At 34.2% G+C, this 15,730-nt stretch overlaps 1 long non-coding RNA gene across 1 annotated transcript in view; it reads left to right on the forward strand.

Moving 5' to 3' along the window:
* Positions 1 to 10,651: 10,651 nt before the first annotated feature.
* The window catches only part of LOC143225254 (uncharacterized), a 135,092-nt gene continuing 130,013 nt past the window's right edge, over positions 10,652 to 15,730 (forward strand). The window contains exon 1 of the long non-coding RNA XR_013013750.1: positions 10,652 to 11,396. This is a non-coding gene — a long non-coding RNA (uncharacterized LOC143225254). The remainder of the gene's footprint in view (positions 11,397 to 15,730) is intronic.

Here is a 15,730-nt window from a genome sequence, read left to right on the forward strand (position 1 = left end):
ATACATATTACACACGTTAATTAATGAACAAATGAATTTCAATGCCAAAATTAAGTGAACATGTTATGAAGTGTTTCTCATACAAAACAAAACAACATAAAATATATCGACTTCGGATTTGGAGATAAAGTTAGTTTAATTAGATTCGCGTATTCTATGGTTTAATTTTAAAGAATATTTAAGATTAGTGTCAACGAATTTGACGAATTCGATAAAGTTATTTTCATTTATAACAACCGATTCACAATTTCCTAATCTGCTGTGAAGTTCTTGTATTAAAATGTTGACAAGAAATTATATATTTTTATGCTATTTTGTCATTATTGTTTATTTGTAAACATATCTACGAATGTTCATGTTGTGTATGTTCACATTATTGGAATTGATTTATATAATTACTTCATTTTTTACATAATTATAATTACAGAAATATTAATATGTTCACACACACACACACAAATACATATATATATATATACATACGTGTGTGTGTATGTACGCAGTTTTGGAAATAATGGTAGATGTGGCCATGGAAAAGAGCATAAAAGGCAAATATTACAGATATCTCGTTTATCTATTGTGTAAAGATTCACTGTATCAAAGGTACAGCTTAGACTGTGGTTGCTGTCTCTCAGCATGTGCCAGACCACAAGACTAGTATAAAACCTATACAGGCAGTCATTGTATGCCTAGTAGTAGTAATGTGACTCTATACATGGCTCCCATAACTGAAATACCGAATGACAAATGTGTAGAAATTAAATTTCTGGCTAGTCAAGGACCCTCCATCATCACAAGACTCCATGTAGGACTATGAAACTAGTGCTTCTCATAATAGAAAAAGTGATGTTAAATACGTTTGAATAAGTTCGTTATAATGTAGAACCTGTATCTAATCAACGACTTTGATGTAAGTATAGGTGGAAATGTTATCTCAAGAACAATAAGATACACATTAGTACGAGACGGCTTCAATGGATGATCAGCTGTTCAGAAGCGTCCCCTAGTGGTACAGCGGTATGTCTGCAGACTTACAACGCTAAAAAACCAGTTTTCTATACGTGTGGTGGACAGAACACAGATAGCCCATTGTGTAGGTGTGTGCTTAATTCAAAACAACAAAAACAGCTGTTCAGAAACCGCTGTTAAGAATAAGTAATCAAACCAAAAGATGAAATGACCATAAACAGTGACTAAAACTGGAGATACGTTTAAATATAAGTTTAAATTGTTCAGCATTAATCAAGTGAAGAAACCAACGTCAGTTAATGTACAATTAATATCATCTTATGACCAAATAAAGCTACTTACACAAATAACAATTAAACATGTGTATTTGGTAATACGCATAGCTAATTATGTTTAAAAATTTTGTTGGTTTAATGATTCTCAGCTAAGAAAGTTTAGTTTACCCTAAATCCGTATACTGAGGTAACAGTATGATAGAAAATAATTAAATTAAAATGAGTACTGTGTAGGATAATCATAATAGTAAAAATTAAAACTAATAAATAAAAGTAAATATACTACATATTCAAACGCGCACACACACACACACAGTAATAAACTTGTCATTTGTTTAGGCTAACGTTTAAGTAAGAAATATCACACCGTGATAAAAGATATACGTGGCTGGGTCAACTTAATTTATATATATAGACTATTTCTGAATCCATAAGCTATGCTAATAATGTGAAAAAACTGTTTAAATATTAATAAAAAATTAATGATAATAACTATAATAACCGAACTTGTTAATCAAAGTAACCTTAAATAAAGTGTAGGGTATAATTAACTTACTACTGTTGCTGGAAAATAAATAGTACTAACTGGCCTGAAAAGCTACAGCAAGGCACGATGTGTGAATGATTCATGTTATGGTCTGATTCTCAGCCAACAGGTTTGGTGATTTAAACACAATTTATGGCACCCTCACTACTGAAAAGTACAGGCAGATTACGCTCCATCGTACCATTCTCTCAGCAACAAGCTCATCTGACTAGAATTCCAGTAAATGTGGTGAAACGGTATTTTGACAGTAAATAATCTGATGGAACGTTCAAAATCATGACTTGGCTTCCAGATTCCAGGATTGTATCTGTATGGGTTAAATGAAAACTGACAGGATGAAAGTATGTCTAACAAACTGGTGGAATGGCACAGACTGGATCATCAAAAATAAGAAAATAATTTCATACAATCTACCAAACAACTGGTTTTGCGTATTACAAATAATTCAACTCTGTTTAATGATGAGTTGCTTTAATTATGAATATTATGGATATTTTATAGATATTATAATATACTCTTCAAAAAAAGAAACGCAAAAAGGATATTTTTGTTATTTTAAAGATGAATATATGTAGTAACGTTACAAGCTCAGAGTATGTGATGTTACACGTGTTAAGGCACTGATTGTCAGATCAAAATGACAATAAAAGTTGTGCACTTTGAAAACAGAGGAAAACATCGGATTTTTCGCCAAAACGCATTCGTGTTCAATAAATTTGTTTGAGAGATCTGCATGTCCTGCAAGTGCAATATGTGCAAAATCCCTATAAAAATGACGGGTTCTCGGTTTCCATAGCTCAGTGTTAAGCCACCGACACGCAATACAGTTACGCCAAGACTGACTGAAGCACAACGCAACAACGCCATTGGTCGCTTGAAAGCAGGCGAATCTCGATCAGATGTTGCCAGAGCTGTGAATGTCCACCCAAGCACCATCACAAGGCTATGAAATCGTCACCAACAACATGGATCAACTTGTGACCGTCCACGATTTGGCAGACCTCGTGTGACCACGCCCGCACAAGATCGCTACGTCCGGTTATTTCACCTTCGGTATAGGACCACCACTGCGACGTCTACTGCCTCAACCATACCAGGGCTGCGTAGGATTTCCGATCAGACCGTACGCAACCGTCGACGAGATTCTTAGGCCCCATGTGCAACCTATCATGGTGAACGTCAACGACGTTTTCAACATAACAACGCCCGTCCTCACACAGCCCGACTCACCAATGTCTTCTTGAGACACCACAACATTAACGTTCTTTCCTGGCCCTCCAGATCACCAGATTTAAACCCCATCGAACATCTTTGGGACGAGTTGGACCGACGTCTTCGACGGCGACAACCTCAACCGCAGACTCTACCTCAGCTTGCAGCAGCTTTGCAGGCTGAGTGGACAGCCATTCCACAGAATGTGATTCGTCATCTCATCTCTTCCATGGGCAGGAGATGCCAAGCAGTTATTGATGCTCACGGGGGGCATACTCGTTATTGACGTTGAGTGACGTTAAACTTCACCTACTGAGCGTGGACGTCGCCTTTGCAGACTTTGGATGTTCAGCAGTGAATGTGCAAAGTTTCACACATGTCATACAGAACTACTCGGAATAAACTTGTTAACAATATGTCTCAAATTTTGCCTTTTGCGTTTCTTTTTTTAAAGAGTATATATTTTATAGATATTTGACAACGGATTTAATAGTGAATGTATATATATATATGTAATGGCAAAAATGGGCCGGTGTGGTCAGATGGTTTTGGCTTTCGACTCGTAATCTACTCACCCTTTTACCCGTGGGGGCGTTATAATAATACGGTCAATCCCACTATTAGTTGGTAGAAGAGTAACCCAAGAGTTGGCGGCGGGTGGTGATGACTAGCTGTTTTCCCTCTAGGCTTACATTGCTAAATTAGGAACGACTAGCACATGTAGCCCTCATGTACCTTTAGGCGAAATTCTAAAACAAAACAAACTATAGCAAACGTATGCAAAATGTTTCTTCTGGTAACCTAATATCTTATATCCATGGACAAAATATGTTGATGGTTTTCTTTAATTTCTTTATGAAATCACATTTTTAGACATTCAGTAACACCCACCTACTTCAAAATGTAACCATTGAAACAAGTTTCGATAACACCTTTTTTCTAGTTACATTTGAAGCTAGCAGATAACTTTGCATATTACATCCATTAAAAATGAAAATATTATAAATATACAACACTTAAAATAAAATCTTAAGTTATGTTGCAAAAACAAACAAAAATTTAATTCACATTTCTTCAAAATTCGCAAAGAAATTTACAGATATCTTCAAATAATATTGTAATAAACTGATATATAACGGTTCTAGTAACTAACGATTAAAAGCAGAGGCGTAGCTATGATTTTCAGCGCCCGGGGACAAAGTCAGTTTTCGCGCCCCCTCGTTACACAATTTTCCTTATTATGTGACATCAATTTGGCACCCTCACCCACGATGCTGCGCCCGGGGACAGATGTTCCCCTTGCACCCCTAGCTACGCCATTGATTAAAAGTTCACTATTATAATTTTTGCCAGAAAACAAGTATCTATTATTGCAACATGTTTAGTCTAAGATTAATTTGCTGTTGCCTGTGTATTTAGCGATAAGTAGTCAGTAATTTGTTTGTGCAATAAACGTGTAAGTCCAAAGTTACATCTAGTTCCTTTTTCCACGTTCATGTATAACTTCTATTATTATTTTTCTTCATAGTATTACAGATGTTGTTGATGTTTCTTGATACGAATGCTTGACCTAATTTCTTTCGTAATTTTTAAAATTTGTTTTATACAATTAGACTTGTTTTCATTGCTATCTTTTACAAAATTGTAATGTTTAAATTTAAATCTTGACATATTTTTTTCTTTTGTCACATAAAAACTTGTTAAATTATCCACATTTAAGACTTGTTAAGTTATAAACAGGTAAAAATAGGCTTGAAAAAGAAAATACGCCGTATGACAACATTTAGCCACCATTAAAGAACGTTCGACTTTTCCCTGAAGCTTGAAATTGATATAGACGATATACTTTTTAAAAAGAGTTAATAACTTTTTCTATGATTTGTTGTAGAAGTAAATTTTTTTCTCTGATCACCGAAAATGCACAAACGCTTCGCAATGTCATGTATTTTAACTATAAAATTCACTGAAATGATTCAGTAACATTGCCAATAAAATTTAAAATGCAGATAACATTTTAATTTGTATTTCTATAAAAAGCATTTGGGTAATTTTTTTAGTCATTATTTAAACTTATCATTACTGTATTTAAGAAAACTCGTTTATGTTTATCAATCTGTAATACGTTATTGATTAGACTTAGTTCAATGAGGAATCACTAGATAGCACATTTGAATAGCTTGATATCAAAAATTTACTTGTATTTGTTCAAGTATCTAGGCCCGGCATGGCCAAGCGTGTTAAGTCGTTCGACTCGTAATCCACTGGTTTGAGTCCCGGTCGCACCAAACATGCTCACCATTTCAGCCGTGGAGGCGTTATAATGTGACGGTCAATCCCACTATTCGTTGGTAAAAGAGTAGCCCAAGAGGTGGGTGATGAAGACTAGATGCCTTCCCTCTTGTCTTACACTGCTAAATTAGGGACGGCTAGCGCAGATAGCCCTCGAGTAGTTTTGCGCGAACTTAAAAACAAACAAACAATCAAGTATCTAACAAATACAATTAAATTAACAGCGTATTAATTATTCAAAGTGTGTCTTATAAACTTTATAAAACAAATGTATAAAGTGTTTGTTAAAACTGATCAACGGAGTTTTTTCTGTAAACACTCCTATAGGGCTTGATTTGGTTTGTTTGTTTAGAATTTTTGCGTAAAGCTACAGACATCTGCGCTAGCCGTCCTAATTTTGCATTTTAAGATTAGAGGGAAGACAGTTAGTCATTACCACACACCGCCAACTTTTGGGATACCTTTTATAACAATGAATACTGGTATTGGCCATCACAAAATAATGCCACCCCGGATGAGAGGGCAAGCATGTTTGGTGTGACATCATGATTTGTAGTTTTTCGTGTAAACACAGTTTGCCTCTGTGTAACTTCTAGATTTCGGAGCAGACTAAATAAGTTTCAATCTATGCGAAGCCAGAAAGTATATTCCGAACTTTAAGCTGTGGATGAATTATAAGAATGGCAGTCAATCTCTTAATGTGGATGGCTGGACATAGTATGTTGCTCACAGGCTGTCTTCCCTCTGGATAGAAGTTCAAAACTGGGGACAAAGGCATCTGCCTTACTAATTAGTTAATTACTAGTTTTGTCACGTTACATGCAATCCTTTTTTGAGTCCCAGGATTAGTAGTGTGATTTAATGTGTTTTTCTCGTGCCAGACACTCTGCTGAAATATATGATCTAAGAGACCAATGACTTCTTTTTTATAGTGATGGCAATTTATGGATATTTTACTGATGCCCAACACCCTGCTGTAAGATGTTAGAAGACGAACACTATCTTTGTTGTTTGTTGTAATGGTGGTTTACTGAATTTTTTCTAGGCTAAATGTTGATACAACGAAGAATGTTAGAAGGCTATCACCATCTTTGTTTAAAATGTATTCTACTACAAGAAGTAAGACAAGATATTCATATCACTTACAAATACAAATAATGCAAGTGATAAAAATCAGCACCTATGACACACATCATTCATCCGTGCCTCTGTATATTTATATGTAAAAGCTAAATAAAGTGGACCAAAACATAACCATTTCATCAGTCATTTAATGAGATATGAACATGAAGGTATAACATGCCTGTCTTTATTCCCATTAATTCAAACGTGTTTTAATATTTTGACAAAGAATATGTAATTTTTAATGACATGTATATTTTAGTCTTTCTTAATCAGTTTCGCACGTGACATTGTCGCTGTTCACTGCTTTTGTCAAACATGGGAAGATAATAAGGTCCTCCAGGATATATGTTGTTATTCGAAACCTCACGTACCTTTCTACAATTAATTACTGCCTGTCATATAATTCAGGGGTACTATGTATTGAGATGCAGTCTTGAAACCATTTTGTTCAGTACTTCCCTTTTTCAATGGTTTTCACATTCATTTTAACAACTGGACAATGGATAATAATCAGATAACACTTTTTTACTTTTCTCAATTATTATAAACCTGATTGCTCCCTTAGTGATCCAGCGATATGTATTCGGATGCTAGAAACCGAGTGTCGATACCCATGATTAGCAGAACACAGATATTCCATTGTTGAGCTTTGTGCTTAATTCCAAACAAACAAACCTTTTGTCCAATAATAATTTTAACTTGTTAGAAGACGCCTTTCATAGAGTAACATGAGAAAAATATTCTATCCAAAGTTCTTGTCACATAGTCTATTCTACTGACTATTTTAAAGTTATCGTAACCCACTCTATTTTACTGAATATTTTAATTATATTGTTACCCACTCTATTCTACTGATCATTTTAAAGTTTTTGATGCTCACTCTATTCCATTGATAATTTTAAAGTTCTTATTACCCAATTACTTTATTCTATTGACCATTTTTAACTTATTGTTATCCACTGTATTCCACCGCTCAATTTAAAGTTATTTATATCCACGCTATTCTACTGATAATTTTGAAATTCTTGATACCCACTACATTCAACTGAATTTTTAGCATCAAGTTATTGCACCAAAACTGAATATTTTAAAATTCAGACAAAAATTTACCTTTTTCAAAATATTGTTTTATTGTAAAATTTATTAAGAAGACACGATTTTTCTATCAAAAGATAAAAAAAAAATAAGTGTTTCCATTGGCTTAGTCCTAGTCCATAATAAATGAGCTAGTGGGATTGTTTGTTTGTTTAGAATTAAGCACAAAGCTACACACTTGGCTATCTGTGCTCTGCCCACTACGGGCATCGAAATCCGGTTTTCATTGTGTAAGTCTGCAGACATACCACTGTGCCATCAGAGTTATTGGGATACATTGCTGTTTCAGAATTCTATTGGGAATTTGGCTGATGATCTAGCCTATTATGTTAAGGTCATACAAAAGCTTTATTTCTTAAAATTTGAATTACATAGTAGGTAACAATTTTCTTTCTTTATTTTAAGAGTTTATTATTGTGCAAAGCGACATCGTTAAATAGCTTAGCTTTTAAGCATGATTTGTTAACAATATAAGAGAAAATGACACTATATGCTGTGACGAGTTTACTATTATATATTTATTTTAATATTGATGTTTGTTTCAGTTAAATATCTATACATATGTATAAATATCTATATATGTATAAATGGTCCTAACTTATACAGCTAAATCGGTATTGCGATATTCTCCTTTACTTACTAAAGTTGAAGAATATTTTCCAGTGTAAGGTTTGCTTGTTTGTTTGAAATTGAGCACAAAGCTGCACAATAGGCTGTCTTTGCTCTGCCCACCACGGGTACTGAAACCGGTTTCTAGTGCTGTAAGTCTGCAGACATATCATTGCCCCACTCAGGTCCGAGAATAAGAATCAACGAAGTACTACCTATATGTGTTAATCCCTGTGTTGTTAGCAACTTAATTTCGAGAACCTCACCTAACATTTATAAATCAACGCCCCAAGGGACAGTATATATCGTTGGTTTGCTACAGTTAATATACTATAAATTCCAGAAGCTATAACTGTAATTAACAGTTATTAATCGGAAAACTACAGACATTTGGCCAGGAACGTTTACAGATTTTAGTCATTACAAACCATTTAACTTCATAGGATTTAACTCAATTTCAGGTTATTGGTAATCGTAATACGTAACAAATGCTTTTGGTTATCTACAAGAAACCACTAGGCCATACCTAGCTCATTTTCATTCCATTATTTCTATAATATTTAAAAAAAACTAATAATTACTATTGTGAACAATCATACTACATCTGTTCAAGAATTACATCTTACGACCTAGACCTCCCCAATTTAATTACTAATATCAATAAGAATATTTTGATATATTTCTAGATATACAAGCAACAAGTTAAAAAGCATTTTCTTTCAAATGGAATTCAATATTTATATCGATTTATTTCCTTTTAAACAAATCTTAGGTGGCGATTTGAAGATATGCTTATATGCTATGTTTGGCTTCCAAAATGACTTATCTTAGGACTCAACCGATGTTGATATGTAACAGTTAAAGTGATGAGAGTTGAATGATGTTACAAGTCAGGTAAACAAACTTTCTAAAAAAGCTACAAGTGAGAACTGTAATTAATCGACGGTGTTTAGGCTTAGTACCATACTTCAGACGTAAAAATAAATGACTGGAAATTCGAAAAATCTTTAATTTTTTGATTATCTGTAAACGCTCAACTTTACTTCATAACTTGTAACATACGACCATTCAATGAAAAAATAAATGCTCTTCGTAGAGCCTAGACATCCACTCTAGCATTAATGCAATAACTTAGTTATTTTTAGGCTTAACAGTGAAATGGAGGTAGAGAAGGAGGCTCTAGCAAGTACAAATTAGCATCACAGCATGCTAAGAGTGCGGGAAGAAGCGTTCGTTCTACTGGCGCGTGACTAGTATACAAATTGCTCGTATCTCAAGGTACTCTGTTCCCCTTGTATTAGAAATTGCGTCTAAAGTTCAGCAACAACAAAAAGGTATCACAAATGCCACTATTAGAGCCCCTGGCTTACAACGAGGTAGTTTTATTTTATCGTAACACACAAAGTCGGAAGTTTAACGATTCTTAACGCATTTCAGTGCTTGTATTCTAGTTCAACTATATTTTATTCCCATAAAACTCGTAGAAAACATTCATGTAGCGTGACATTAATACGTATGCAGCTTTCTGCGTGTTATTTATTACATTGTTGTGCCGAGCTCATCGACTCGCGGTGTCACTTTCTAAATCTTCACATCTCGTGCCATTTCTTTCGTACATTTAGAAACCGACTTTTGATGTCTTGTTACAATTGTACAACTCTGGTTGTATATTTTAATGAGGAGCTGTAGCCCAAGAAAGTCATCAAATAAGTAAACTAATAATAAATAATGCTTTCATTGTACCTCTTGATGTTATTGAATAGGATTAATCTAATATTTAAATAAACAAAGGGTCGCGGGTTCGCGCCCGTGTCGCGCTAAACATGCTCGCCCTCCCAGCCGTGGGGGTGTATAATGTGACGGTCAATCCCACTATTCGTTGGTAAAAGAGTAGCCCAAGAGTTGGCGGTGGGTGGTGATGACTAGCTGCCTTCCCTCTAGTCTTACACTGCTAAATTAGGGACGGCTAGCACAGATAGCCCTCGAGTAGCTTTGTGCGAACTTCCAAAAACAAACAAACAATAAATAAACAACTTAGAAAGTATGGTAAAGTATGCTTCGCTTAACACTAAAAATATATTTAAATAACAACAAAAAAGGTCATTAACATAAACCAGACTCTCTCCGATTTCGTAAGTTTCCTCTAGTGGCTAAATGGTAAATTCGAAAATGTATAACGCCAAAATTCGGGATTTAATCCCTGTAGTGAGTACGACGTACATAGGCCATTAATATAGCTTTGCCCTTAAACGAAATACTCTTCGCAATCATTTTTTACATTGTATTACAATCATATTTCTCACTCTTAATTTGATGACGCAATTAATACCCACGAATTAACAAAAAACATTTGTTTGTTTTCAAAAGGAGAAAAACGAAACTGAGAGAAATAAAACAACCAATATTTACCCTTGACTGACTTAGTAACAAAACAAACATTTGCTCGCGACTGATTCAGTAAAACTTCGCGATTGCGTTACTTCACTGTTGCTTTGATAGGTAATTTAAGCGAACGCATGTTTGGAAAAAAAACACTAATCATTTGTATTGAAGCTACTAATGTGTGCTGAATTCTCAGCTTTTGATAAATGAATACTTATGTTTGCATAGTCGAATTACGATGCGTGAGTTTAATGTACTTTATATAATTTTCATCTATTCTGTAAACTCTGAAATCCTGCTTCTTACGAAACCGTTACACTTTTGTGTTAAAAGAAACTTCACAAATATGAAACGATTCAAGGATCCCGAGTGTATACGTAATAGTAACGAAGCCAAAGAGCATCACTGTTTATACAACACCGTGGGAACTATCAGCTTTATAGAAGTAAATAGTAACGAAAGCTCTGAATGATATGAGGAAGACAGGCATAAATGGCGAACAGCAAAATAAGAAAGAAATGACAGACTGACTTTACGACTTTCTCCAACCATAGAACAAATAGTCTTTCTTTATATTACAGTTAAGTTATTTAAGTTACAATATTAAATAGAAAAATTGGTTTCCTTCTAATTTGACAATTTAGTCCTCAAGATGACAAAAAACTTTCTCCCCAGATGAAGTGTGGATTCTACTAGATTTCCTTCAGCGTTTTTATTCTGTGTGAAGATCCCGACTTAGCTTGGTGGTTAACGGGCCAAGCTGCGTAGTGGAACATCCAAGTTTTGAACCAATGGTATATATCTGTACAAACTCAAAACTTTCAGTTGTGGACTCCTTTTCAAAACGACACCAAATTCTGCTGTACCGTTAGGGATATACGAGTGTGTGAGTGGTAAGTTTTGCAAGTCATTTTTATCGTCTGGTTCTGAAAGCTAGAAAGCGCATGCATGAATTACACAGCTGTATACCTCCACTGCTGTTTGGCTCCTAGTTTGACAATGTAGATAAATACTCCTTTACGACACATTTATTTTTTTCCTCGACGTTCCCGTGTTTTAACCTTCTTATTATAAATATAGTTTTATCCCCTTAACCATTAATTTTAGCAGATAACGTTTCTTCGAACGTTATTGTTTCTATTTAGAAAATTGATGAGAGTGACTACGTTTTTAAATCTCTTGACTGTAATTTGAAAGGATCTGAGAATAACGAATATCACGAAGCTTACAGAATGAGACGAAAACCGGCGTGAATGCATTGGGAGAAACTGTAGGCGAGCATTTTCAACGTTTGAATATATGGAAGAAACACTTCGTGTTGGATTTGTTTGAACTGCAGAACAAATCAAGTCAACGGATTAGTTAGCTAAGAAAACATCTTGGAAATTTTCGAAAGCTAAATTAATATTTGAAAATAAAGATGGATTAAAGTACTTCTGTTTTATGAGTTTATTATATATATATAAATTTATAAACTCAAGGGACAATAATTTATGGTTTTAACCTAGTGAACAATAGAACGGAAATAGAATGTATTTTAGAAGCATCATTTCTTCAGTGAATATGGTCGCTGATAAAACAATCTATTGTTAGTTCCACGGTAGTTAGAATAAGTGTCTCACTGGTTCGAAAATGTTATATCTGAATATAAGACTCTCAATAACAAACACACGTTCTTAGGATTTATGCAGTTTCGAAATAATGGGATAACTTTTTACAGAAAAAGAATACAGCGATTGTTATTAGTGAAATATGAAGCTCTCTGATGATGCATGGTTTGATGCTTAAGACGTTTAAGGATGCCTCAGGGCTGCTCTAACGAAATAATATAAAAATTATTAGTTTTATTATTAACTACTGTATAATCGTTATATATTTTTTCCCTCAAGACTGTCTATCACAATTCAGGCAGTGTAACACGAGATTAGACCTGAAAAGACAAATTCAAGGCCAATTACATTCGAACAAGGATGTACAACAAGACTTAAATCCAGTAGAACATCAGTATATTGGTATGTAATAAACCAATCTCTTACAATCACAGTTGATATTGAGATTCATACTGATTACCTTCAGTAATTTTGTTATGAATATGTTCTTGTTCTTTTGCAATGAGTTTGTCCTCTAGTTCTCAAGAACCAACTATCAGGTCATTAATAGATAGGAAAGAACTTGAAATGCTTGCGAATAAAACAAGCACATAATTCTGGTCAAGTTGAAGAAAGTACAGACGAGCTATTTAACACCTCCGACGATGTGAAACTTTAAAACCAGAGAATTAGTTTTGTAGCTGATTCTGCTCATAAAGAAACAATTATGGTTTAATTTTTCACCACATGAATGATTTTTTACAGTGTTGATCTGGGAACACATCTGTTAAAGTAGTTAAAAAGAAAGCGTCTTAAAGCTCAAATGTGATGGAAGATTGTATCAAGTGTAGAAAGGAAGAATTGAAAGTCATGTGAGCGAACAACTGTAAGAACAAATTAGGTATAATCACGTGAGGGTCAACCCTTATCACTTGGCCAATGATATTCACAACCATTGTTATTGTGATATCCATACTCAGGCTACGGGAAAAAGTGAAAATACTTAAAGGTGGGGTATTTGACTTTAAAGTTGTCTAGTGTACAGAACAGATGTCTGTAAAACACCCTGTTCTTTACGAATACGGATAAACTAAAATTTATCTTTTGCCTATCAGTTTTAACTTTGACGAAATTCTGACCTATCCATACTACATTGAATATCTCCTATCGCTGTACCAGTAGGTAATATTGTTACTAGAACAACAAATCGGCGAAGTTAAGTGGAGTCATACTATCCACAGACATAAACATTGCACTAGATAATGACGTCAGTGTTTAGAACCGACACCAACTGCAGTGTTTAGAGCTTTAAACTGTGTTGCTGTAGTGTTTAACATACATATTTTTTCCCAGAGAGAATATTTTACTAAAATTATACTAATGTTTAGAAACATGCCTTTCTATTTTTAAAGAAAGAAATATTTTTCATTTTATGTTGACCTTTTTTAAAATTTTTAGTCACATTATATATAAAATATAAATCCTATTACCTTATAATTAAGTACAAAGCTATACAATAGGCCATCTGTACTCTGCCCATCACGGGTATCGAAACACGTATTTAAGCGTTGTAAGTCTGCTGACATACCAGTGTGCCACTGGGGAACAAAATATAATTCCAGGTGGCTATTATTTACGTACTTGTAAAGTTTCAATTATGCCATACCTAAAATGCTAGACATAGGAGAATAACGGAACTTGGTAATTAATATATATTTCAGGGATTACCTAAAATCCAAAATAATTACATCTTGAATATACAGTCATACGGCTGTTGTGGAAACAGACGCTTACTTTTTCTTTTATACACGCCCAGTGCGAAAGATAGTAATAAGCTAAGTCTGAAAATGACAAATGTAGGACTTATCACAACTGAAAATGCTATCGAAACTACATAAGCAAAGGGATAGGGAAGATTAATTAATATCTTAAGTAAAAGCTATAATGATCTTATAGAACAACACCGCCATACAATAAAAGGCTTAAAAATAATTTTCGTAAAGTTTTAGAGCTCGTGCCTTACTCGTTTATTCTTTTATCATAATGACGTTTTTAAAATAGTTTGTTTGTTTGTTTTTTGAGTTTCGCGCTAAACTACGCAAGGGTTTTGAAATAGAATAGGTAATCTCAATAAATGTTAAACGCACCATAATTTGCAAACAGTTGTTTTGCTTTTCATTTGAAAAATAGTAACAAATAAAAGAAAGGGAGATATAAATACATTAGGTACATGTTCTACAAACTGTCAAGTGAAAGCACTTTTTAAAATTCATTTGGCAGTTTGTAAAAATAATTCCGAAATACAATAATAAAGATTAACACTGAACCCAAAACAGTTACGTATTCAGTAAACTGGAACTAATTCAAGTGAATAAAAATTAAAAAGTTACGCTGTGTGTTAGTAGTCAAGTTTCAACTATTTCTACACAGGCGTTAGTGTACTAGTGAATACTACTGTAATAGTGAAGTTGTAAAAATTAGTGTAATAGTATTGTAGCAAATACTATTGTAATCGTATTGTAGTAAAATTAATGTAGTGGTGCTATAATGAATGTTATTGTAATAGTGCTTTAAAAATTATTGTAATAGTGTTAAAGTGTATATATATATTATAGTATTTGTTTAGTAGTATTCCAATAATGTTGGAGTAAATGTTTTTGTAAAGTAATTTACTCTGGAACAATGACGTTATAAAAATTGGTAACAAGCATGTCTGCACTCAAAAGCACACACACATTGTTGGTTTGTTTTTTAAATTTAGCACAAAGTTACTCGAGGGCTATCTGCGCTAGCCGTCCCATTTAGTACATTTAGCAGTGTAAGACTAGAGAGAAGGCAGCTAGTCATCACCTCACCACTCACCGCCAACTCTTGAGCTACTCCTTTACCAACGAATAGTGGAATTGATCGTAACATTGTAATCCCTCCACGGCTGAAAGGGCGAGCATGTTTGGTGTGACGGGGGTTCGAACCCGCGACCATCAGGTTGCGAGTCGAGAGCCTTAATCATCTGACCATGCCGGCTTCAACACACATTTATATTTATAAACTACCTATTACCAATGTTTAAAATAAACGTGCTATTTAGTTTCTATAACCTAATTTTATTTGTTTCAGCGTAGAGCCACAAAACCCGCTATATTTACTGCGAGGAATCGAACCCATGGATTTTGGTACATACCCCTAATCCACTAAGCGAAGCATAACATAATAGTTAAACCTAATATAGCACTGATAAAGTTTCATAGCGCAATGGTCATATCTTGTACCTCTCTAGGCCTTATAGTATATTTGTAAAACCTAATAGTGCATTGACAAAGTCTTAAAGCGTATAAAAAAGGCCTTATAAAGCTCTGATTAAATAATGTTTCATGGGATTAGAGTTTTTGAATAATTAAATTAGACACTCCAATTTGAAGAGCGGGAACAGATAACTTGGACTGAAATTGCTTAATATTATAATCTTCAGGTGCAATCTTCGTGTGTCACTTTAATGTACCCTGTTTATGAAAAATTAACTGTACATTGTTCAAACCTCTTCATACCGCCTCCAGTATTATTTGATATCATATTTCCTTTCAAGTAATGTCTTCAGTGCAATAGAATGTTACTTCTTCCTCTCCGGTAACGCCTTTAAT

Source organism: Tachypleus tridentatus, chromosome 9 (genome assembly GCF_004210375.1).
Source record: "Tachypleus tridentatus isolate NWPU-2018 chromosome 9, ASM421037v1, whole genome shotgun sequence".
Classification (NCBI taxonomy): domain Eukaryota; kingdom Metazoa; phylum Arthropoda; class Merostomata; order Xiphosura; family Limulidae; genus Tachypleus; species Tachypleus tridentatus.